Raw genomic sequence first — 26,790 nt, forward strand, 5'->3', positions numbered from 1 at the left:
AAACACTCACCAAGTAGCATGGGCAAGGATGTGTCATGGCCTCAAAGTCTCTTTTCCCAGGACGCTGACCCTCCATGAATCAGGTGTTCACATAGCTACCTCCCCCATCTTTCAGGAACTGAAATGTTATCACGATCACCAGCTCTCAACTCTTACAGCCTTTCAGTGACCTTGCAAGGCTCATAAGATGAAATCCTTACTGAAAATGGCCCATGAGGTCCTGCAGGTGCCGGCTGCTGCTGGCTGCCTGTCCAGCCCTCTCACATCCCTTCTCACTTCAGCCCCACCTGTGCGGGCTTCTGCCTGGCCGTCTGGCTCTCTACCTGGAAGTCTCTCTCTGCTGCCTCTCCTGGACAACCTGAAGCATCATTTCCTTGGAAAATTTACTTAATCCTGGAGTCTAGATCAGGTTTCCCTGTGAACCCTTAGCCCCTCTGGATTTAAGAAGTGATCACAGTGGCACTTATTAGTCTGATTGTTCAATAGCTGTTTCCTCCAGAGTACTGCGAGCTCTGGGACAACAAGGACTATGCCTTGGAATACATACTGAATACTTACTGAAAAATAAAAAAAGAATATGGAATGCCACAGGACCAGCACGATACATCTTCCTGGTATATAATATTTCAATCTTACTAAAAGATCTTTTTGGGGGAGGGAGAAGCTATTGTTTTCTTTATGAAAGCAAAAAAAAAAAAAAAAGATTCATTGTGGAGTAGAATGCAAAATTCCTATGAATTTTACAGCTAAAACACAAGACTTCAAGAATGCTTCAGGCTACGCCCCCAGATTTTTCTGGAGGCATTGTGCTTAAAATAAGATGGAAATAAGGTTTGGTAAAAGATCAATTTCCCAAGGGATCTGGATAACCAAGGCTCATCTTTATTTCCCTAGGTGAGAATACGTATACGAAGAGGGTTTTGCAAACTATAAGGCTTTGTGCAAATATAACTTATTACTCAGAAATCTGTGTCCCGAAGAGGAGGAATGATTTGGCTCATATCACACTGCCAATTACGGGTGAGGCTGGCGCCAGAACCTAGGTCTCCCGAGGCCTGTCCAGCCCACTGCTTTTCATTAACGCAGAGCACCTGCCACCCGGCCTCTGCCGCACAGGTCCCCTCATCCTTCCCTCTCAGTCATATCCGGGGCTGATGCCCTAAGCTAGGCTCAAATGCACTTTAAGTTCTGATCACCCAGAACTGCGAAGCGGGTGGCAAAACCAAGTCCAGCATTTCCCAGCATCATAATCCAGAGGCTTTCTGCTTTTCCCGCAGGACCAAGGAGTTCCCTGGAGGGCTGCAAACGCGGCCGGCTTCGCTCGGGCCCAATCCAGAGAGGCTCTCCCCCTAGCGGCGAAAACGCAGGACTGCAGCGCGTTCCAGAGACACCGTGAATCTCCCTTTCTGGAGGATTCCTGCGGCCACCAGGCTGAGAAGTGCCGGCAGCATTTAAGGGGCCTGGGAAGCGGGAAAGCTCGGTATTAACTAAAGCAAGAACACACCGCAGGAGCCCACGCGGCCGCCCGGCTACGTGGGCCTGCAGCGTGGCCTGTTCCTGCGCGCAGAGGTTGGCCACAGCTGCTACTTTGGAAACTGGGGACCCCCTTAGACTTCCATCGAGGAGGGTGGAGGTCCTCGTCGGTCCCCTCGGGGATGCAGCCGCAGTTGCCGCTCCAGGCGCCCGGCCCGGAGCGGGAGGAGGGGCCCGCGAGCCCAGGCGGGGCCCGCGCACACCAGGGCTTGCCTGCTTGAGCCAGGGCGCGAGAGGCGGCGAGAAGCACCAGCGCCCCGCACGGCCAACCACGCCAGGCTGGCGCGCCCCGGCGAACCGCGGGTGGGGCCCAGCGTCCCGCTGCTTCGGGCTCGCGCGTCGCGCACGCGCCCGGGTGGGCGTGGGAGGCAGAGGCGCTACTAGCGCGGGCGTGTGCGCGCGCGCGCGCCCCGGAGCCCCCTCCCTCGCCAGCCGGCGCGGCTCGGCCCCGGCGCGCGTCACGAGGGGCGGGAGGGTGGGGAGGAGGGGGTGGGGCCGCGGGACCGGAGGGGCCCGAGCGGCGGCTGCGGAGCCGGAGACGGAGCTGGGAGAGGGCGGCTGCGGTCCCGGCGGCGGCGGCGGCGGGAGAAGATGGTGGCGCTGGAGGTAGGAGCGGCCGGAGCGGAGCTTTATTCCCAGGCTTGGCACCAACGCTGTCATTAGCGCCGCCTGCTCCCGCGGGCCCGCGGACCCAGCTGTCAGGCAAGGTACCACCGCCAGGGAGGGGTGGGTGAATGGGGGTGCGTGGAGCTGATGCCACCCCCGACGGAGCCCGAGTCCTCGCCGAAGGGCGCCCCTGGGCTCAAGAGGGGCTGCATGGAACAATAGTGCCGACGAGCGGGGACAGCCAGCGACATCCAGGGGGCAGTGCCTTTAGCCATCGAGCAAACCGGGCGGGGGAAGAGGGCGTTGAGGGTAGGGATGCCTGGTGTCCGGTGCGCTCTGAGATGCCGGGCTGTGGGGGCAGCAGACGGGCCTGATGACAGACATGGCAAGACTGTGTGTGTGTGTAAAAGGTACAGCCAAGGGATGGGGGTGGCGGACCGAAGGTGTTGGGGGATGACATTTCCAGGAATCCCCGCTAGGATCCCTCATCCCTCGGCTGACTCTCCAGGAGAAAGTGTGGTGATGGCAACGATGAGGTGGGCAGGATGCACTTGGTGTGTGAGTGTGGAGGGAGGCAGTGGGGTAGGGACGGATTTGTAAAATCCCATGTGTGTAAGTGTGTGTGTGTACTCGTGTGATTGCATTCACGCTCCCCAAGGTGCACTCCAGACCCAGGGATCTGCTGGTGCCCTGACTTACTGTCACCCGCTGACTGTGGGACCGTGTTTGTTATTTTGACCCTGCAACTCTGAGTGCAGTCTCCGTTCTGCTCCTGCATGTGGATGGCCCGGTGTAGGCATTCTCACTTCCCCTTTCTCTGGCCTCTTGCTGTGCAATGTGGAAGTGTGCATGTAGCTTTGGGCACATGGCAGGGAAATAGGATAATGGTTACTCTTCTTGGCTTGCTGGTGTCCCCGGTTTTGAAGGGAGCTTCCATCCTGTGACACTTCTCTCCTCAGTCCCTGTTCTGTAAGGGGCTTACACGCCCTGACTCTGCAGTTTCTATTGTTTATTTCTTGTCCAACCTGAAGAAGAAGGGTCTTTAATGGCCACCTTCATTTCTCTGTCCCCACAACTTCAAATGTCAACTAGATCTTCTCCTTCCACGTTTAAACCCTGGAAACCTTATGACTGAAGAATGGGTGGTCTTTATGTTGGTTCTTCTAAAATGAACTCCAGAGGTGTGTATAGAGAGATTGGGGGTGGGGGGAGCATTTAAAAAGAAGAAAAAGATCGTACTGAGAAATCTTTGGTACCCCTTTGATCATCGTCACACAGGCAGGGCGTTTTCCTTAGGAAAAGGGATACTTTATTTCTACTGCTGGTGACATCCACTCTCCCGGCTTTCACAATGGCTAGATGGTGCCATGTATCATTCGCGAACTGAAATCCTCTGAGACCCGTGGTGATGGGGTCCCAGGTCAGTGAAGTCTGCTTTCCTAGCCAATGCAGCCTGCTAGTAGGGAATTTGGAACATGTCAGGCTGGCGGTAAGTCACCAGGTGGGAACCCGGACACAGAATTGCATGCAGAGTCTATAGCTGTCTAACTGTCTCTGTGTGATAAAGATCGGCTTGTGTGGGGTTGGGTAGAGAGAGATAGGAAGGGAGATAGCATATTCATGTGTGTGTCCACTGCAGTTTGACTTCCTAGTCCTACATTTCTCCTGCGCTATTTGTAGGAATGAATACGCCTGTACACTTAACATCTTGATACTTCTGTATTAAAATGCTGTGTGACTAGATTAACCTGCTTAGAACGTATTTTAACCACAACACCTTAAATTCTACTGCATTGCCGTCAGAATCCAAACTGGCTGCCCCGGTCCTCTTTGAAAAGCCAGTAGCAGTCATGGCTATACAAGTAAATATACAACACGTTGGCATCAAAGGTTTCTTTCTCAAAAATTTTGTTTTGTTTTGGCAAAGGTTGCATGATACTGTCATTACATTGAAAATAATAAAACTATAGCTATCCACATATGGTTGTTTTCTTCCCATTTATCTTCTCGTAATTAATGATGATATATAGACCAGATGCTCTCTCTTCAAGCTGAACTTGAAGTGAATTTCCCCATGTCCTTCAATTTGAGCCTTCTAAAATTTTAATGTGAAGTTGTTGGATCTCATCCAAGATTTAAGGATAGATTTATAAAATGAATTTCGAATCTTAGTTCTTTACTCTCTTGTTAGTTCTGCCAATTTCTTTCTGAGAAAAGTACTTAGGGAATTTAAAAGGCATTCTAAGAGGTTTCAGTTTTTTAAAAAAGAAGTTTTCATTTTTATATTTGCAAGTAAAATCCAGAAATGTAAAGGTCTTACAAGAAAGTTTAAGAATATTAGGAATTACCAAGGTAAATCAACTGTTTAGAAAAGGAAGAATTCTACAACACACAATTGATGACTCAGGAATTAGTGATTTCCTTTCTAATGTAAATGTGGCAATTTTTTAAATGCAAAGCCTGGCTTTTCTAAAGATTTGACTGGTAAGGTTAGTGATACAGCTTGAAGCCTGTAATTTGGTCTGGTAAGTAGTTGTACCTTTTGCAGTAGGCTGCAGTAAGCCATTTGTTTCGTGTGGATGCATTTTCTTCACTTAAAGTAGCATTAATGCTTTTCTTTCCCATTATTGGGTCTCTTAAAGGAGTTTGTTTTTCAGAAGACTTGGAGGTAAAAGACATTTGAATATTCACCTGTGGGGCCAAAAGGAATAAACTGTGATATTGTGGGAAATGGGACTTGTATCCTACAAGAAAGAAGTAATTGTTGCTAAAATTGAGAGAATTTCAAGTACTAAACCCCTAAATTAACCCTTTGGGTTACCATCATTCATTTACAAATGTTCGTTAATTGCCTGCTGCATCTCAGTCATGGTATACCTTTGCATAAGGTTTGGGAAATGTTGGGAGGGCTGGAGATTTGAAGAATAAGGAAACTTAGATCCCACCTAGGGAAAGTGTGTGACCTGGAAGGAGAGACAGGGCGTGCATGTCACTAACTGTAAAAATGGTGGGAAATGGACAGGTGCCGAAAAAGCTGTATTCCTGCAGTGCTGTGGGAGTTCACAGGATATAAAAATGACTTCCAGTGGAAGAAGAAGGGAAGGTTATGTGGAAGAGAGCATTTCAGCTGGGATTATATAGGTGGCGTCTGGGCTGGCAGGGAAGGGAGGGCACACTTAGCGGAGGAACATAGTACAGCAAAGGCTTGGTGGTGGGAAGTTGTGTGCTTGCACAGACGGCAAAGAAGGGTGGGTTTTGGCTAGAGCTCAGGGAATGCCAAGAGATGTAATGAGAGATAGGGTGAGGGAGGTTCCTTCAGGGTTGTGGAGCAACTTGTCTGCGGATTTTATTTAGTAAATACTAGGGAGCCATGGAAGGTTTCTGAGGAGGAAGGTTGGCAGGTTGAGAACTGTGCTTTAGGGTGAGAATCTTGGAGCATTGTGTTGGACATAAGGAAATGAGAAAAGATTGGCAGTAGGGAGACCAGGTAGATTCTAGTCACATTAAGGATAAGGGGAAGTGAGGCAATGGGGTAGAAGAGAAAGAGACAGACTCAAGAGCCAGGGTGCAGGAATAATCGGAATGCTGAGCAAGGAAGTGAAACGTCATTGTCAGCTTAGGAGATATGTCTGTGTACACGTGCGTGTGTTTACACACTCATCTGTATTGCTAGCCTATGATGTAAACTGTATTCTCACTAGGGATCATGGTCAAAAAAAGTTTAAAAGCCACTGAAACAGAGTGTGATCCACTTTAGGAAAGTCCACTATAAAAATCCCAGTTCATTGAATAGCCACAGGAAGGGGTAATTATTCCGAGGGAGTGGAGTTTCTTTAAATGGCAAGCTCTTCCTCTGCATTTAAAATATGCTTCAATTTACAGGAAAAAAGGATTTATGTACACCTTGCCAAGTATACCTCTTCTTTAAAATAAGGTGTACCTGTCAATGAATACAGAATTGATCTCTAGATACAAAATTTATCAAAAATCAGAAACATAAATGATGACATCGTTCAGAATGATGGCTAATCAAGTCCTGTATGAAATAAAACATTGCTGTATTTTTCATACTAATTAATCCACCCTGGAGCAGAAGAGGAGGGGGCTGGAGAGGAAACTTAGTGGGCAGGGATGGTTTTACCACCTCGACGACCTCCCACCACCACTTTGCATATACAACAATAAGACGAGACTTCTATTCCCCCCCAAATTATATTACCTCTCATATTATTAGGCATTATCAAAATTGCTTTCTTCTGAATGCCAAAAAGCAAAAAGCTTGTTATCTCCAAGATAGTAGGAATTGAAATCAAGCAATTCGTTAATGCTGGATGTGGTTCATTGTCAGAAAAGAGGTTCGGAGAAGGCTGAGGAAGAAGGAAAAAAGAAGTTTCGCTTTGGGCATGACAAGTGTGTGCAAATGAAGGCACTACATTGCAGGTGTAGGTCTTCAGAGAGAGGTTAGAGCTACAAAGAGAGATTTGTAAGTCATCTACTTAGGAGCAATTTTGGCCAGTCTCAGGAATGGCCAATAAAGAAAACAAAGCAAGAAGACGCAAAGGGTAGTAGGGGTAGGGTCCTTTGGGGATGTCCATATGTTGGAAGGGAAAAGAGAAAGAAGAACAATGTTAAATAAGGAGCAGTTGGAGAAAAATGGTAGAAATAGTATGGTGTCATGGAAGCTGAGAAAGGTGAGGGGAGCCACCATCATTCATAGGTCATTCAAACAGCACACCGCACGGGGATAAGGGTGCAACAAAGGAAAAGCCATTGGATTTGACTCCTGGTAGAAGTGGCAGCCAGGCTGCAAGGGCTTGAAGAGTGCGGGTGATGTATATGGAAAGTGGTGAAGACAGACTTCTTTGTTAATAAGTTGGGTGGTGAAGAAGGACAGAGAGTTTGATGCATCAAAGAATGGCATAGTATAGAGAAGATGTCTTTAGTAGCATATAGGAAGACTTGAGCCTGCTTTATAACTGGAGAAGAAGAGTCCATTGAAGGGAAGAGAGATTGGAAATATGGGGGAGGGGCTAAACTGATGGAGTGTAATCTTCAGGAAGATGGGAGTGTACTGGATGGAGGCAAAGGAAGGACTCTTTTGAGACAGAAGCATGGGAATTTTGAAGCGGGATAAAAGGAATTTGGCTACAGTCTTCTAAGTCAAAAGAGAGGTGGGCAGGTTGAGACCATGAGTAAAATAACAAAAACTTGGAGTATGAGCTGTGGAAATGTAGTACTGAGTCAATTAGGGGTGAATAAAAAACTATCACTCAACTATGTGGGCCTCCTGCATTTTGGAGTATGAATTTATAGCGGAACCAATCAGCTCTATGTATTTAGCCAGCCCTGGTAGAAATACTAGCAGGGTCACCCATGATGGACAGGTTTCCGTGGGATTTCCAGACTAAGACAGACTAGGAAAAAGGACCTGGCCACTCACTTCTGGGGAAATTATCTGGTACTTCCAAAGCATTATTTGATACAGTGACGAGGATTGTGCAAAAAGACCGGGGAGGGTTCTGCCCTGCAGTACACAGGCTCGCTAGGAGCTGGAATCGACTCAGTGACACAAACAACGAAATTTGAGTTTGACAGCTACTTGTGTATTTTTTGTACTAGTGAGCATTAAATGTTGTTACCGTGGTTCCTCCTTCCTTTAAACTCAATGAAAAGAGAAAAACGTTTACCTTTAAAATTAGCTGAATAAAAGACTCCACTTGAAGTATTTCCTGTGCCTATTCTCTCAGGAATCGCTGACTTTAAAACTCGTAGTAAAATAACGGAAAAAAGCATAAATGTGTTCAAGAAAATGGGGTTTCCCTATCTATAAAGGCAGGATATGGCTTTAAAGTGAAGTGTAAAGTTGATTTTTCACAAGAAAAATCAAATATGGCACCTCACCCAACACTGTACCCATCGAAAGCACTCGATAGATATTTGTTGCATGAATAAATTAATTTTTTATAAGCAAGGTATAATATCTAAGATCGAAAATTTCAGGATTTCTTATTTAGACTGTGGACATTGAATGAGTTGCATTCCATGGCCTATACAAGTTTCTGATAGAATCAACACAATTTTTTAAATTCATACCTGCTACATATGTTGAAGCTTTACAAAAAATTTTTTTTCACAAAATAATTGTGCATGCTTTAGACCCTTGATTTATGGGGCTGTGTCACGATTCCAGACGGGTTTATGGAACTTCAGCTGTGCTGAGGGATGATTTTGAAGTTCTAATGATGAAATCATTTATTCATTCCTTCAGCAAACATTCATTGAACACCTTCTCTGGGCCAGACACTATTTTACATGCAAGGGATACAGTGTGTGTGTGTGCCTGTGTGTGTCCGGGAAAGTTCCTACTATCCTGACCTTCTAGTGGGAGGAGATTTAAAAATAAATAAGCAAATATATAACATGTCAGGTGGTGGTAAGCGCTATGAAGAGTAAAGCAGGGAAGGCAATAGAGCGTGAGAGTGTAGGGGTGCTGCTGTTTTATAGAGGGTGGTCAGGGAAGGCCTTGAGCAGAGTCCTTAAAGAGGTGAAGGAGCGAGCCATGCAGATAATTGGGGGAAGCGCCTTATAAGCAGAGAATATCAAGACGGAGGGGCCTCAGGTGAGAACGTGCTTGGCATGATCAAGGAACAGCAGGGCAGCCTCCTTGGTTTCCTTGCTTCACCTGCACGCATTGTATGAGACCTGATTGATGGAGCAGTCACTTAAGGGACCCCGCAGTGGGGTGCTTTGCCTTTTGGTATTGAATGAGTAGCCCATAAGGCTGTATCATCACATACCATGTTTGGGCTAACCTGAGTGAGAGTTAGTTCTGGGTTTATGAAAAGATGGATGCCCTCAATCAAACATTTAAGTTAGAAAGTTTGAAAAGTGCCTCTGTCTGGGTAGTGATGACATACTAGTCAGCTGGAAGTCGTCTCTCTCTTGGAACTGCCATGTCACTGTTCTGCGGTCTGAATCTTCTTTAGTTACGGGGTTTCTTTTCTTCCTCCATGTTTCATGTCCTGTTCTCAAATGTAAGGTCCTTCAGGCTAGAATGATGTTTTGTTCATCTGGGTATACCGTACGACCCTCAGAAAAACTCTTTGCATTAGTAAGGGGTCATCAGGTAGTTAATGAAAGAAATGGATGAGACATTTCCAAAGGTCTAAGTAATTCAGGTTAAAGAATGAGGGTAAAGCTCTTTTACCTTGATTTCTGCAGACAGCTGTTTTTCTAAGAGGACACAGAATCACCACATGATGCTGAAATAGTTTATGCCTGCAGGCCTGAGACAAGGACTTGGTGCAAATAGTTTATCTGGGAGGCAATCTCAAGAAGCATGAATGAGCGAGTGGAGAAAATGAGACAGGGAAGGAAGGAAAGCCAGTAAGAGGTGGGCTCATGAGCACGCTGCCGTTATGGGCAATGGAGGCTCGGTTCTGCTGGTGTCATGTAGAATGCACTTTATGATGGTCCACCAAGCAGTAGGGAAACTGGGATGTTTATCCACCATTCGATGCTGGGAGCATTAAATCGCCTGTGCTTTAGGGCTACCAATATTAGCCTGAGCAAGCTTCGGAGGCACCGGAGAAAGCCATTGGGTAGATGAGCAGAGAGGCAGTGTGGGCTGGAGGTTGGAAAGCTGTCGGTGTGCAGGGGAACTGTCCATCAGAGCTACAGGAGAACTCAGAAGTGGGCTGAGGGGACACGGGGCAGTATCAACAGCCTCCGTTCCACATGGCAAAGAGATCTCATAAGGAATTTTTTAACAGATCAGAATTGGTTTGATAGCAGTTATTGGTATTTTAATTTAGGGATTTTAATGTATTACAACAGCTACCTGTGGTTCAGTTCACTCAGAAGCCAACTATTGACAGCCTTCAGCTGGGATGCAGATTACCGTATATGCCCATGTATAAGGTATCCTTGCTTATACACTAGTCCTCAATTTTCCAATGAGATGGTTTTAAAAAAGGCTTTACATCAACTTGAATATGCACATTTTAAGGATATAGATAAAGAGTGAAATTTCTACCTATATTTAATTAGTGGTATAAAATTAAAATCACATATAAAATCAATTATATAAAATAATTTAGAAATATGATATCCTGCTTTCACATTTTGTGATGTCATTTATTCAAAAGTTGCACATGTTTCTTTGACTTAAGAGTCTTTTTCATCGTTAGGTCACTTTTGGCATATTCATTTTTGTCTAACTAGTTTGAAATATAGTACTTCTTGAATTTCTTTTTTCTTTTTTTTTTTTTGTCAGGCAGCTTGGTCCTGAGCTGACACCTGTTGCCAATCTTCCTCTTTTTGCTTGAGAAAAAGTGGCCCTGAGCTAACATCTGTGCCAGTCTTCCTCTGTTTTGTACGTGGGACGCCCCCACAGAATGGCTTGATGAACTATATGTAAGTCCATGCCTGGGATCCGAACCCGCAAACGCCAGGTCACTGAAGTGGAGCACATGAACTCAACCACTACACCACCGGGCCAGCCCCTTGAATTTCTGTCTGATGCTGCCACTACAGACTTTATTCCAAGCCCTGTATGCTCATTCACATATCATAAGAACATTTGTTTTTTTCCTTTCTTCCTAAAGATGTATATTCATGATCTCTACAACCTAGCACTTCTGAGTGAGTTGTATGGGGACATCCAATACAGGCAATTGTGGAGGAATATTTACTTAAATTGGTGTTAAAATCTTGGCCTCTTTTCATTCATTTATCCATTCTGTTTCAATCATGTGACCTCCATAAGCGTCCCTATCTGGTATTGATTGTGGTTGTTTCAGGCTGTCTTCTCCAGATAGTTCTCAAGTAACCTTTGAAACATACCTCCCCTTCTCATGAAATTGTCAGTCTTACAAGGTAACATGTTTCTGACTTGGTTTCTCCCTTTAAAATCAGTTGCCATCACCTCCAGCATTAATGAATTAATTGCTTGATATCAATTCCTTTATTCTTGGAGATAATAGACTTTTTGGCATTCAGAAGTCACTGAGAGAATGCCTCATACTTTGGGAGACTTTATATGGATTCAACCATGAGGCGACTTTCTCTTTTCTGAAATATAATTTTGGGGGCAGTAGAAGTCTTGTCTTGACTTTGTATATGCAAAGTGGTGGTGGGAGGTCGTCAAGGTGTGGAGGTGGTGAAACCATCCCTGCCCACTAAGTTTCCTCTCCAGCCCCCTCCTCTTCTGCTCCAGGGTGGATTAATTAGTATGAAAAATACAGCAATGTTTTATTTCATAAAGGACTTGATTAGCCATCATTCTGAACGATGTCATCATTTATGTTTCTGATTTTTGATAAATTTTGTATCTAGAGATCAATTCTGTATTCATTGACAGGTACACCTTATTTTAAAGAAGAGGTATACTTGGCAAGGTGTACATAAATCCTTTTTTCCTGTAAATTGTAGCATATTTTAAATGCAGAGGAAGAGCTTGCCATTTAAAGAAACTCCACTCCCTGGGAATAATTACCCCTTCCCGTGGCTATTCAATGAACCGGGATTTTAACTTTCCTAAAGTGGATCACACTCTGTTTCGGTGGCTTTTCTTTTTTTTTTTTTTTTATGAGGATGATTGGCCAGGAGCTAACATCTGTTGCCAGTCTTCCTCTATTTTTCATGTGGGACGCTGCCATAGCATAGATTGATGAGCAGCGTGCAGGTCCGTGCCTGGGATCCGAACCTGCAAAACCGGGGCCACAAAAGCAGAGTGCATGAATCGATGGCTTTTAAACTTTTTTTGACCATGATCCCTCATGTGGATAAAGTTTACATCATAGCTTAGCAATATAGATGAGTGTGTGTAAATATGCACACATGCACAGACACACACACAAATGTATCACTGAAACAGAAGTTTTACTCAACAATACTGATCCTTTATTATGTGTAATACACTCTGATATTTTCTATTCTATTCTGTATGATTGCCAACCCGCTAAACTGATTTCAGCACTAATGGGTCCTGATGTGCTGTTTAAAAAACACTGTTCTATTATATTACCTCCATCAAAAGAGTGCTTATTTTCTTATAGTATGAAATAATTTCATGTCAGAGTTTTGGGTTTTTTTTCATTTGTTTCAGATCATTTGGATATTTGGTAGTGTGGGTGTATGATGTCACAATAATCCCAAAGGGAAACTAATTTTGAGTAGATATTTTATTTCCAAAAGAAGAAATTATTAGTGTGGAAAATGGAAAGTGAAGTAAGATGAATGGATTGGTTCTTAAATCTAGTAGCTTTCCTGGGCGGTGTAAACCGTGCCCAGCCAGTGGGCCCCGACCTGCACTGCTTCCTCACTGGTCTGGCTGATCTCTCCCCACTGTCCTTTCCTGCCCATCTCCCTTCCTGCCTCTTTCCCAAGGCGCCGCCCCCAAACGCTGGGAGTTCTAACTGTTCAGTTCAATTACTTAATTCTCAATTTCAACCTAATATATTTCTTCCAGATGTTAAACTGGTTTTTACACCCACTTCTTTTCCAAATAACTTGAAAATGCAAGATTTTTTTTTTTTCCTGAGCTCATACCTAGGGGACTTTTGTCCTAGAGGAGCTAGGATTTGTTCCACAGATGGAGTGTTTCCATAGTGTTAGGTACTACGAAAGTCTAACCTAGTCTTATGTTCAGGTGTTATTGCATCCTTTGTGGCTCTCTGGTCGTCTAATGTAAGTACATATGAATTCCTATTGTAAAAGCTCAGCAGGCTCCCCATCCAGTGAATGAAAACAAGTTAACATTACGACTATGGTGTGCCAGGCATTGTGCTAAGTACTATACACTGTTAACTGATTCGCTTCTCCGCGTGATCTCATTTACTCTTCACAACCACATCAGGTGAGGACTTACATTGTGGACAGGACTTTGAGGCTCTCAGAGGTTCCCTTAGTGACTAAAGGACAGGGCTGGGGGGCTCACCCCTGGTCTGGGGATAGGAAACTTCCCCAGCAGCTCCCGAGGTCTCCTTTGTCTTGGGGCCCAGCAGCCCCCGACCCCACCTGCCCAGCTGGACTCCCCGTGTATGATGCCCTCATCTCACATGGGAGGGCTGTGTGTGTGTGTGTGTGTGTGTGTGTGTGTAGCTGTTGTACCACTCCAGTCTTGGCACCACGGGGTAGAAAGGGTCAGGACAGGCTTAATCGAGTGCTCCCATTGATTAGCCACCATTGCATGAGTCCCTAGATGGGGCTGATCCTCAGCTGCCCCAGCTGTAAAAGGGGGAATGGTGAAACTGCCCTTCCTATCTCTTCACTCCAAGGCCTCTGGGAGGGTCAGTGAGATAGAAGGGGCTATGGAAAAGTCGGGTGGATGTCACCCTGCCTTATAATGACCTTGGGCAGAAGTGACATCTCCTTCCTCTAAAGTAGGGGTTGGCAAGCTTTTTCTGTATAGGGCCAGATAGTACATAGGTTTTGCAGGCCATAAGGATCTCTGTTGTAGCTTCTCAGCTCTGCTGTTGTAGTGCCAAAGCAGCCCTAGACAATATGTAAGCCAAAGAGTGTGGCTGCATTCCAGTCAAACTATTTATGGACACTGAAATTTGAATTTCATATCATCTTCACATCTCACAAAATTTGGATTCCCCTTTTGATTTTTTTTTTTTTTTGAGGAAGATTTGCCCTGAGCTAACATCAGCCACCAATCCTCCACTTTTTGCTGAGGAAGATTGGCCCTGAGCTACCATCTGTGCCCATCTTCCTCTATTTTGTATGTGGGACGCCTGCCACAGCATGGCTTGACAAGTGGTGCTAGGTCTGTGCCTGGGATCCGAACCAGCAAACCCTGGGCTGCCGAAGCAGAGTGCCCGAACTTAAACACCATGCCTCTGGGCCAGCCCCTCCCCTTTTGATTTTTTTTCCCAACCATCTACAAATGTGAAAACCATTTTAAAGTCTCGGGCAGTGGAAACACAGGCAGCGGTCCGGTTTTGTCCCATGGGACTTAGTGTGCTGCATCCTGGTGTGCACAATCACAGCACTCGGTCCCACTTCTTAGCCAGCCGCTGCCATTCACTTTGGACCACAGCAGTGCATGTTCACTTTGCTCCGTCTTTCTATTGTCCTCCCTTCCAAAATACACACCCACCCACTGACATTTTTCATCTCCTTTGGCACTGGGAAAGATAAAGCAGATAGATAGCATGCACATACGCACACACATATATAGTTTATTCTGAGTACATGTTGAATAACTAGGGACGAGCAAATCTGTTGCTTTGCTGTGTATCTTTATTTTTCCATCTTTAAAAGACGTTCTACCTATCCTCTAGTAAACCTTTGATAACGATTGAGTCAACTTCTGTAATTAAATTTATGGGTTTTAAGGTTCATGTCTTAAAGGTTTTTTTTTTCCCCATGCTATTAACCATAAAAGGAAAAGAATGTCAGGGAAGATAGAAGGGAAAAACAAACAGACAAAACAAAACCAACATTTCAGCATAAAAAGGGCTTCTTACAGAATAAAGTGGCCAGACGTTTAGCTTTGGTCCCTTGGGCTTTCTGTCCCTGGAGGGAGCTCTGGGGGCTGAAGTGCTTGTGTCTCAGCTGCCAGCAGCTCTGCCTTTTGCTTTGCTTTCCCCCAAATTTAACTCGGGGCCAGAACCTTGTGCATTTGGCTGTAAGTCAAGAGGACCTGGTGGAATGTGCTTTCTCTTTTCATCTGTGTCTCCCCAACGTGTGCCAAGGAATCCTGCGCATCTCTGAACAGCCAAGCCTTGAACACTGCTCCCATTTTACGTAAAGTATAAGCCCGGGAGTGAAATTATGAGGAAATATGTAAATTTAAGTTTTTCCTCTCAAAATGAGGTGGGCAGAAACAGGGTGGTGGAATTATAAGTGTGTGCATGTCTGTTATTTTTCCAAATATACTGTGATGAACATGTTGCTCTGTGAGGAAATTATATAGGTGCGTGTGCATGTGTGTGTTTTGAAGGGTTAGGAGGAAAGGAATATGCTAGAAAATTGGAACCCAAATCATTAGTAGTATGTACACCTTATTAAAATTTTTTAAGGAAAGGAATAATTGTCAGCTTTCGAATAAGCACTTAACTTTTTTAGTCTGCCAAAATATATTGATTCACTGTAGCCTGGAAAAGGATCTACGGCTGGTGTAAAATAAATTATAAAGTGTGCTTTCAACTTGGCATAAATTGTTCCTGCTCTGGTGGATGATGTCTCGCCTTGAAGACAGAATGTTAAGCCGTCGTTAGAAGTGCATGTTATGTTTAAGTCAGGTGAGATATCTGAAGTCTGCCTGGGGAAGAAGGGAGGCTGAGGGGCTGGCAGTTTGTTCCCGTTAAGTCTCAGCTGCTCCAGGTGAGACGCAACATACTACTTACTGGCCGTGCAGAGGCTCTTTTCAAAATTACTCTTAATGGATGGAGGCAGTGGGGCGGGGTGTGGGGTGGCTTACCAGAGAACTGCAAGGTGGTGAGGAGGTAATTATCCATCTGTCTGCAGTTTCTTTTGTAGAATGAGGCTCCCTTGATGAAGTAAAGGGACTGTGCTTATGAAGGCGGATGATTAAGGTTTCATTCATTATGTTATCTGCACCGTGAATCTTTCCTTTTCTTCTTTCTGAGGGTACTTTTTCCCTTTCTTCCCACCCCCTCCTCTTTCTTCCACTTGGGGAATTACAGTGGGCTTGTTTACATCTCGTGGCTTATAGGGGTTGCTCCCTTCCATACTGGAGGTTTTCGGCAAATGTCTGGTTATTGTTGATTGTCCGTTCGCAGGGAGGCTGTGACCCTGAAGCTGGCCAGAGGTCTGTATTAGTCAGCAGGGTTCGTAGAGGTCTTCCCTTGGGTTCCCCAGAACAGACCCTGAGAAGAGGGTTGGTGTGTGTGGGTATCGCTTTAAGGAGATGCTCCTGGGCAGCAGTCAAACAAGGGTGTGCTCTCAAGGTCCTGACGGTCGGGGAGCTCAGGAGTGGGGGTCGGCCTCAGGGTTGTCCCCACTGGAGTCAGTGAGGTTGGTGGTTCATACTCCATACCTGTCAGTCATTGGGTCAGGGCTGCAGGGTGAAAGGGTTCTGTGGGGGAAGGGGACATAAATTCTCAGGTATTTCTGGCTCTTCACATGAAAGGGCAAAGCTAGTGCAGTCCTGAAAAGAGCCATAGTGCTAGCTGTTGGCCAGGTGAGGATCTGGGCAGGACCCCAGCTTTGTCCACCAGCAGACCCAGGGTCTTCTGTTTGGGGTGGTCAGGCAGGGAGCCATTCTGTTGCTTCATTGGGAATCCCCAGATGCCAGACTTTTTCCTGAGAAGTAGCTGTTGGCCCCTGGTGATATTTGTGTGTTTCATGGAACAGAGGGCTGGGATCCAACTGTCTGGTTACAGTGACGCTCCTGTTTCCAGCGCCTCCTCAACCCTCTCCTTCGCTGGGCCTGCATCCCTGGGTTCTACGCTCCAGTCAGTTCCAAAGACATGTTTTGAAATCTCCTGTTTGTGCATATTCTCTCTCATTCTCTTTGTGGACTTATACCTTATCTATGCCTTTATACTCACTTAAGTGGAGTCTTGAGAGGAAAGGATAAAAATACGTGTGGTCCAATCTGCCACCTTTAACCAGGAGCCGCTCTACACAAAAGCTAAAGTAGAAACTTGGAATGAATTCACACACACACACACAACATGCTTCAACATTTGTGTTCCTGCAACTTCATAGAAATAGACTAATAGTTGGGAATTAGCTATCAAGTATTATCTAGCAAAGTGCTATATTAGCCAAAAGGAATAGTTAGAATCTGTTAACGACTGTTAGCTGGATAATGTGAACCAGTGGCTACTGTTGATATCTTTGAGCTGAGCAAGGGGATTTCTGGCTTCCCCACCATTTTTGGACCGTAACACCAGACACAAGTCAGTAAACTGCTGATGTCAGCATGAACCATGGTTCCCATGTTGTCACATCAGAGTTAATCTTGGCAATTAACTAGTAAACAGAAACCTAAATAATAACTTCGGCAGGCTCCAAGAACACTATCTTGTTGTTCAGGGAGTCTCAGATTAAAGAAACTGCCCTCTGTGTGTAGCAGGTTTACTGAATGAGCTAGGCTCTGTAGGATGCAGATGGCAACTATCTCTACTTCTCTCGTGGCTCCTTGGTACCCACTTAACAGACGTGTCTTCTCTTCCCCATTGGGATAAAATCTTGAGTAGGTCCCTTAGGTTTCCCAGTTACTTTTAAGTGGTGAAAAGTTAAATCCAGTCTATTAATCACATAGTGCAGTCCAGTGTCATAATGAAAATTACAAACTCCTGCCTCATTTTTTATTTTTAAAAAATACAGGGGCTGGCCCGATGGCACAGCAGTTAAATTCGCACGTTCTGCTTTGGCGGCCCAGGGTTCGCCAGTTTGGATCCTGGGTGTGGACATGGCACTGCTTGGCACGCCATGCTGTGGTAGGCATCCCACATATAAAGTAGAGGAAGATGGGCACAGATGTTAGCTCAGGGCCAGTCTTCCTCAGCAAAAAGAGGAGGATTGGCAGCAGATGTTAGCTCAGGGCTAATCTTCCTCAAAAGCAAACAAAAAAATGCAATGTAACTTGAACACAGTAAAGAGCAAAAATCTCAAGTGCCAGTTTGTTGAATTTTCACATATTCAAAATCCCATATAACTAGCAGTTAGATCAAGATATAGAACATTTCCTGCCTCACCTGCTGGCTCCCCGATACCCTTTCCCAGTCGACATCAACCAGCACCCCAAGGGTGACCACTACTCTGATCTCTATCACCATAGAGCAGTTTGCCTCTTTTTAACTTCTTATAAATGGGATCATACAGTATATAACCTTTTGCGTCTGACTTCTTTGTTCAATATTATTTTAGAGATTCATCCGTGTTGTAGTATGAATCTGTAGTTCTTTCCTTTTGATTGCTGTTTGGTCAACCACAGGGTGAATATTCTGAGTTTATCCATCCTTCTGTGGAAGGACAGTTGTGTTGTTTCATTGTGAACATTTTTGTACATTTACTTTGGTGCACATATGCACTCATTTCTGTAAGAGTGGAATTACTTAGTCGTAGGATCGGTGTATGTTTAGGTTTAAAGATATTGCCTGTTTTCCAAAGTGGTTGTACCTACTGACACTCCCAATAGCAGTTTATAGAAGTTGTGGTTGGTTCCATATCCTCGTCTGCAGCTGGTACCATGCCCTTCCTTTAGCTTGAGCCATTTTGGTAAGTGTGTATTGGTATTAAACATGTCTAATTTTAAATTTTCACCTCCTCCAGCTCAAGCAGGCTGCTTCTGTGGAGCCCACATTATGACCACAGGAAACACACACCCTTTCCATTTGCAGTACACAACCCTCTCTCTCTTTGTCCTGCTAACCCTAACTAGCTCTTAGACTTCTCACAGCATGAGTCAGACACTGGCACCTGGGTCCCATAAACTCCAGAGGACCTGTGCCCAGCTCCTGGAGTTTCTCTTGAAGCCTTCTTTACGCAGTGTGTCAGTCTGCTAGGGCTGCCATGACAGAATACCATAGACTGAGTGGCTCAACCAGCAAAAATTTGTTTTCCCACAGTTCTGAAGGCTGGAAGTCCAAGATCAAGGTGTCAGCAGGTTTGGTTTCTCCTGAGGCCTCTCTCCTTGCCTTGTAGACAGCTGCCTAATCACTGTGACCTCATGTGTTCTTTTCTCACGCATGCGCATTCTGGATGTCTCTTCCTGTTCTTATAAGGACACCAGTCATATTGGATCAGGGCCCCACTTCATTTAACCTTAATTGCCCCTTTAAAGGCCCTGTCTCCAAATACAGCCACATTGGGGATTAGGGCTTCAGCATATGAACTTGGGTGGGTGAGGAGTACAGTTCGGTCCCTAACACTTGGATTGGTGTCTGTGTCGGGAGAGCATTCTGCCAACTCTCCAGCAACACTTGAAGTACTCAAACGGCACTCAGTTTTGGTAAAGTACAATCAGTCATGATTTAAACTACTAGTTGGGAAGGTTCTTTTTTTGTCATAATAGAAGTAAAACACATACAGTAAAGTGCACAAAGAACACACATCTTCAGTGTTCAGTTTGACGAATTTTGCATATGTGGAAACCTGTGTAACCATGACGCAAATCAGGATATAGCACATTGCCAGCACCCCACAGATTCCCTCATACGACTTCCCCATCTGTACCTGTTCCCTCTCCCCTCAGGTAACCACTGTTGTCACTTCTGTCATCGTTTATCAGGTTTGATGATTCATGAACTTTATATGAAGAGAATCACATATGTACTTTTTTTCATCCAGATTCTTTTACTTGGCATAATATCTGTGAAATATATCTATGTTGTGATGTGCGTCAGTAGTTTGTTCTTCTCGTTGCTGTGTGGTATTCAACTGTAAAAATACATAATGATTTGTTTATCCATTCTCCTGTTGATGGACATCTGAGTGTTTCAGTTTTTGGCTCTATGAACAAAGCTGCTATGAACATTCTTGTATTTGTCTTTCTGTCTTCATTCATGTTTTTTCGGTATATATTTAGAAGTGGGATTCCTTGGTCATAGGGGAGGTCTAGGTGGAAACATTTCAATCAATCGTTTTTATAAGAAGTACCTTTCTGTTTGGTGTAATCCTAACATATACTCTTCACAACTCAAGGATGGATGTGGGTGTACGTGCTCGGCTTTAAGGCAGAGATGTGTTTTGTTGATTTTTTTCTGATTAATTTTATTGTCTAGCTCAGTTAACTGAATGTAATTTTGATATTTTATATTTCAGAGGTAAATGAGGCATATGCTTGTGAGTTCACTGGATACTGAACAGGTTATTCATGCATATTCGAGGAATGTTTTTGTCACACTCTGTTAAGAAGCCAACAACCATCCACTAACAGGCATTGTGTTTATTTTATTTGAATCAACAAGGTTATGCATTGAGAATATTTTCATTAAAAATAGTTTTATGTACAACAAAACAAGCTAGCACATATTTTAATTTAACATTTTAGTTTTAAACATTCATTGAGTCCCATGCTAGCCAAAATATACCAGTTTTAGCTAGAATACTGCAAAGCAACTTTAAAAAACACCTAGTAATAATAAAATGGCATTTATGTATTGCTCACTATAGGTAACCTAAAACACTGCTCAAAGCACTAAACATACACTCATTCATTTAATCCTCACAACAACCCTATAAGGTATGCTATTATTGTCCTCATTTTACAGATGAGGACACTGAGGCACAGAGAGGTCAAGTGACTTGCCCAAGATCATGCAGCCAGTAGGTAGCCAGGGTCCAGAGTCTGTGCACATACAACCACTAGACCTGCTGCCTTTCAACTCAGTCTCTCGTCCTTCTATTTATGCATGGGGAGGGGGCTGAGGGAAAGAGCATTCCTGCTTTTTCAATTCCTAGATGTGTTCTCAGTTTGGATTGAAGCTGTGGCAGTTAAAATCTTTATTATTACTTTAACAGATTCCATTAATCAGATACCTAACGATGCCAACCTGCTGTCACTATCTTAAAAAAATCACCTTAAAAGAATATGTCCCTCTCTCCTTTTTAAGCCCTGAAGTCATATTGGGGAGATCTGTGGGGCGAGGGGAGACTGCATGTTCTTACAGATCCTCCGAGGCCCTGAAAAACCAGCCCTTGTCTGGCACGAGGGTGATGCTGAGTGAGATGGGCCTTCACTACCAAGACCTGAGCACAGCTCCTTTCTCCGCATTCACCTTGGGTGCGTTCATTCTACATGCATTTGCTGTGTGTCGACAGTGCGCCCACCCTGTGCAAGGCCCTGGGGGTTGACGGGAGTGGAGCCCACGTGGCCCCTTTCCTCAGGAGACAGACACTCACACAAACCGCACAAATGTCATTGTTGTCATTACAACTGCTAAGTGCCATGAAGACAAGTGAGGGTGCTTGCGTGTGCTGGGGAGACCTGATCCTGTTGGGGTCACCCAGGAAGGGCTCCTCTGGGGGAAGTAACTGAGGTGGGCTGGAGGAAGGAACTCTGGGCAGAAGGAAGAGGGTGCCTCAAGGCCCTGGGAAAGGGAGGGTGTCTGGAGGGGACAGTGGGGGTCAGCTGGCTGGACACGTAGCCAGGACCAGGTCAGGCAGGAGCTCCAGGCTGCTCTTAATTCTGAGGACAATAGCAAGCCATTTTCACGTTTTGAATAAAGGGAAGACATGATCAGATTTGTGCTTTGCTATGACACTAGATTGGAAAGAGGGCCGAAGGGAAAGCACATTTGTAAGCATGGTGCAGAATGGAAAGTGATTCCCATGAAGCCCCTTATAAAACTCCAGTAGGGAGGTGGTGATCTGAGATACCGCTGGCAGAAGAGCTGGGAGAAGTGGACAGACAGGAACGACATTTAGCAGGTAGAGTCATCAGGACTTGGGGATGGCTTGATGTGGGCGGGGAGGAAATGACAGGCATCATGGCTGACTCCAGGGTTTTGTTCTGTGCTGCTGGAGGGTTGGGGTTTTCAGTCACTGACATGAGGGATGGGAAATGGAAGAGGACTCTGTTGGGTGCATGGGCAGGGAGTGGAGAAGACTCTCACCTTAAGGTGTCTGTGAGGCCTACAAGGAGGGGCATATGGTGGATGCTGAGATACAGGAGTCTAGAACTTGAAGGGGAGGTCTGGACTAGAGATTATGCTCATCGAGCATCATAGCTTTAGAAATTAGATTCATGCATCCATAGGGATGCCTTGATTTGGTAGATCAAGTGCTTTAGAAAGGCAGCGTGGATGAGCAACAGAGCAGAGAACCAGGAGCTAGACTAGTTGAACTGCCCTTTCTCAAAGCTTCAGACCTCTCGTCTACATCTGGAGTCCTAAATCCATAGAGCTCTCCATTAGCCTGGGTGGTCCCTGCTCTTAAATTGAAAACCTCTCTGTGGCTTTAAAAATAATTTTTACCCACCGTAAAATGGACAGATAGGTTGAAAACAGAAATGGCTGAGCAGATATGGTTTTACCAATTTGTAAGCATTTGATCAGTTTGCTTTAAAATAGGTGAATGGTTTGTGTAAAATGTTTATGAACATGTTTACATGTAAGCTTGGTTAAGAGTAAAGTTTATAATGTCAACTGCTGAGTAATTGGAAAAGTTATCTCTTTGTCCTGGACTTTAGGGGTCTTAGTGCCGCTTATTCAAGTGCTCCTTGTATTTATTGTGAGGTTAAACCCGTTTATGGATTCCGACCTGGTCTCCTAACCTTGTTCTCATCTCTCTTGAGATTTCCCCCAAGGGCACTGCTCTTGGTGAGAAACGGTGAGGCCAAGGGTCTAGTGGCTGGACTGTGAGGAGCCAGCACCGAGGACTGTTAACCATGCTCTTCACTTCTTGGCCGATGACTAGCCCTTCACCTGTCCAGACATGGTAAACAAGGACATCCAAGGTGCCTTCCAGCTCTGACCCAGGGCTGCTGAATTCAGCCTATGCCAGGGCCAGCAGTGTGGCCCAGCCTGGGCAGCAACAGCCAAAACTCTCCGGCCATGCAGTCTTGGCCTTCCAGCCCTGTCATTGTCACCCCCATGTTCCTACTCCCGGAGAGGCCAGCACCAAAACCCTGCTCAACAGTCTGCCCATGTTATTAAAAAGGACCTATCACGAGCTTCACTGGTCATTAAGCACCTTTTGCTTGATTTCCTAGAAAACAATGCTGTCAGAAACATGTTATCTGAAGATCTCCAGATACTCAATTGTATCTTTGTATTTTTGTGTGCTCAGGTCTTTATATTTTGATGGCGTGCATTCTGGAGCATTAAGGAAGCAACTTCTAAGGCTTGATTGTTTGAGGCTAGCTTTTCTGTTTAATGACAGGCGTATCTTACACGGTTGCTTTCGTGACCTTGAATGATAACTTAAGAATAAATTTGAGGAAAATGTTGTCAGGAAACCTGGGAACGAAGTGATTGACTTTGCTTATTGTCTACTCTGAAAGCTGTCAGATAGAGATTAGGTGTAGTATTTGGAATTTGGCTGGCTATTTGACTGTGGTTCTTAAAGCACTTGCCATATCCAGCTACTTTGCAAAATCCTGATAAACTCTTGGGAAGATGGGTGTGTTTTTATGGCTTGATTTTAAGAGTAATGATTTGTAAAACTTCAGTGCTTTCTCTGAAGAGGCAAGGAATAGTTGAGGTAGAACCTCAGATTTGAGGTGCCGTGATTTGCTTCCTTTTCATCTACTTTGTGAAGAAAAAGGTTAAGAACCATAGATAAGCTTTCTAGGCTTGAACAGTGCCTGCTTTCTGAACAAAAAGAGCTATAATCCCATTAAAATGTCTTGCTGCTAATGAAACCTCAGGGCCCAGCTTTGGATATTTTATTTGATGACACAGGTTTTTCGCTGCTGTTACTAAGGCGCTGAATCCTGTTGAGGGGCTCTGAATATTAACTAGTGGTGCGTTTCCTGACAAAGCAGCAGAGAGGAAGGCTGCAGGCCGGATTGGCAGCCCATCAGGGGGCTGCGTGTCTTCTCCTCAGTTACAGGTGGTTGAGACAAGCCGTCCACTCCCCTGTGTTCCTGTGTGTCCTGGGACTTAGGCATGGAGGGCTCTGAGAAGCCTAGAGAAATGTCTTAATCACAGGTGCCTGGGTGCCTGGGCATGTCTGGAACCACTAAATCACATCCCTCAGTTCCCCTCCCAACTCTGGAATCAGATGAGAAACAAAAGGCGGGAGACAAGTGGAGCTCTGTTACTGATAGAACCCGTTGGAAACTGTACCTTAGGTATGCAGCTGCCAAGACTGTCTGGAATTCGTCTCGCTCACTCTCTCAGCCCTGGCACAGCGGCAGCCTGTGCTGCGTAAGCTCACCTGGGGACAGAGAGCGGACTACAACGCGCCCTCCTGTGGGCAGGTGGAGGTGAGAGAGAGGGGAAGTGTTGCAGCTGGGCCTGTTCAGGACTTCCTCCTAACTCTCCCATGGTGCAAGACACACCCCTTCCCATGAGGAGGGGTGAACGTTGAGTGGACTAGGGCCAGACAGGCCAGGAGGGTACTCTCAGCAAATCCCTCATGGGAACATCAGACCCAGGGAAGGAAGATGCTCCTAAAACCTTCCAACGGAGATGGGAAGTACCGATCAGCATACCTGCAGAAAAAACCAGACATGTTTCTTTATGTCCGAAAATATTATTTTATCAAAATTACACGTGCACCGTAGAAAACTTGAACTGTATACAAGCAATATGAAGGAAATCAATATCACTCATTATCCCACTAGCCCAAGATAATCACTGTTAACATTATACTGCCATCTTTTCGTGTATGTAACAAAAATACAGCATTTGTACTATTTTATATCCTGCATCTTTTCACTTAACGATATCATAAATGAGTTTTAGTATATCTAGAAAATGATGCCTAGGAGCTTATTGAAATAAAACTTTTCCTATTTTCTGCTTCCTTATATGTTAGAGGACTTGCTTTCTACTGGATGTAAGATTAGTGAATGAATATACATGTATAGAATTTAAAGTAAAATAAAACATTTACAGTGTTAATGTGTATTGTCAGGGTTTTCAGATGCAAGCAACAGAAAGTGACCCTGGCAGAGGAATTATTGGGTAGCTCACAGAATTGTTGGGAGAACTGAGATGAAGATTGGGCTTTCTGGAACAACACCCAACACCAAGCCTCAGAACTGGTCTGACAAGAAAATGCCACCTCTCCCGAGCTCTCAATGACAGGCGACTTCTGTGCCAGGACCTTAACTTTATCGCAATTGCTGGCCCCACCATCGCTGAAGCTACTTCTGTGTCAGGTACTCAGCCACGCAGCCCCCCTGTCTTCTGCCACTCTCTTCACTGAAGAGAGAATGAGCTCCCCTTCTCCTTTTGCATCACGAGCTCCTGAGTCCACCCCGTGCAGGTTTGCCTGGTTGGCAGAGCCCAGGTCATGGGCCCTTTCTCAAGCTGGAAGGGAAACTGGGCAAGCAGGTATCCAGTTTTTTCTCTCATGTTGGGGGAGGCAATCTTGCCTCGCCTAACCTGGACTCATAAAATAGTGGACTCACCAAACACAGAGCGAAGTTCAGCCAGTGGGTAGCCAAATGAAAGAAAAATGTTTTGCATGTGTCCTGTTGTTATGAGTCCTTGCTTTAACTGATGTTTTCAAATAAGTGACCAACTTCCTATCTCAAGCTTGTCAGTGAAATGGATGTCAATTCCCTTGGCTCGTGTGGCTTGGACAAGTTACAGTCTTTCTTACCTGCCTATCCCACAGGTCAATAAGGATCAAAGAAAATGAAAAATGCTTTGGAAACAATAAAAAACATATAAGCTATAGTTATTCAACCCCTCAAGTAATTTCTTTATATCTCTTTTGCAGTCCAACCTCCGTCTGAAATTGTTATCTTGAGGATTACTGTGCATCTCCTAATCCAGCGACTTCTGGCTTGACTCTTTGGCACCATCTGACACCTCTCCCACCCCTACCCCCCTAGTCCCATCCCCACACGTACTTCTAGTCACTTGCCAATCTGTATAGATTCTTCTCCCCATGCTTTTTTCTAGGGCTCCATTTCCAGAGCCCTAATCAGGCCCTTGTCATCTTCCACCCTGAACAATCACAGTCACTGTCATTCTACTTATTGCTACAGGCGTCTTCTTAAAGCACAGCTCTCATTACCTCCTCTGCTCACAAATCCTTAGTGGCTCCCCACTACTCATAGAATAAAGTCGCTTCTTATGCTTTCCATCTAGCATTATTTCACAATTCTCAACAGACATCTCCAACTTCCTCTACTCAAACCAATTACTTGTAGTCTCCCAAACATGCTCACTGCCAGGCTTTTCTCACATTGTGTCCTGTTTCTAGGGTGCCCTCCCATCTCCATCTGCCAAAACGTTCTCCACTCTTTTATTTCTAAATCTCTTTTGTGTCTGTAGTAATTTCTCTTTTTTTCATTCTGTTTTATTTGAATCTTCTTGCTTTTTCTCTTGGTCAGTCTTGGCTGATGTCTACCTTATCAAAACGTTTTTAAAGAACCATCTTTTGGTTTTCTTATTGTTTTCTAATGTATTGATTTGTACCTTAATTACCCTTCTTTTTGTTAATTTGAGTTTGCTCTTTTTCCAACTTTTTATTTGAATGCTTAGCTCGTTTATTTTTAAACTTTGTTTCCTGATAATGTATTTAAAGCTATAGATTTTCCTCTGAATACTGTTTTAGTCACATCTTCATATTTTTCACATGTAATATTTACATTCTAATTCAGTTCTAAATATTTCTTCTCTCCATTCTTCAAGGCCTTTTTTATATGCTACCTCCTTTGTAACACCTCTCCCATCACACATTCAGAATCTGTTTTACTCTACTCTCCTTGACTTCGAGAACTTTTTTTCTCTTTTAGTACTCCTCTTATAATCTGCCTTATTAGTTATCTGTGTGGATGTTTTAATCCCTGCACTGAACAGTCTGTCCCTTGGCAGTGTCTAAGAACTTTGTATTGTTCATCTCTTCTGACTCCAGTCCCCAGTGCAACAATAGTATGTGCTCACTGTTATTAAATTGTCTGGAACAGAGGTTTTTATATCTAGCTCCCATGTTCTGAATGATCAATCAGTAAATCTCAGTCCATAAGCACTTGTTAAACATATTTTGTTTGTGAGTCACTGTGAAAAGTCCTGTGGGTGGGTTTAAAGAAGCTTAAACTCT

At 44.6% G+C, this 26,790-nt stretch overlaps 1 protein-coding gene across 5 annotated transcripts in view; it reads left to right on the forward strand.

Annotated features, from left to right (window-relative positions):
• Nucleotides 1–1,359: 1,359 nt before the first annotated feature.
• APBA1 (amyloid beta precursor protein binding family A member 1) overlaps nt 1,360–26,790 on the forward strand; it is a 216,316-nt gene continuing 190,885 nt past the window's right edge. Inside the window, exon 1 of one of the 5 annotated variants that reach the window (XM_070590733.1) lies at nt 1,360–1,569. The gene's annotated coding sequence lies outside the window, so the exon portion shown is untranslated. Of the gene's footprint in view, nt 1,570–2,015; nt 2,241–26,790 lie in introns of those variants that run through there. The other 4 variants (XM_070590735.1, XM_070590731.1, XM_070590736.1 and 1 more) reach the window with 4 other exon arrangements.

This window comes from Equus przewalskii, chromosome 22, assembly GCF_037783145.1.
Source record: "Equus przewalskii isolate Varuska chromosome 22, EquPr2, whole genome shotgun sequence".
NCBI classification, from domain to species: Eukaryota; Metazoa; Chordata; class Mammalia; order Perissodactyla; family Equidae; genus Equus; species Equus przewalskii.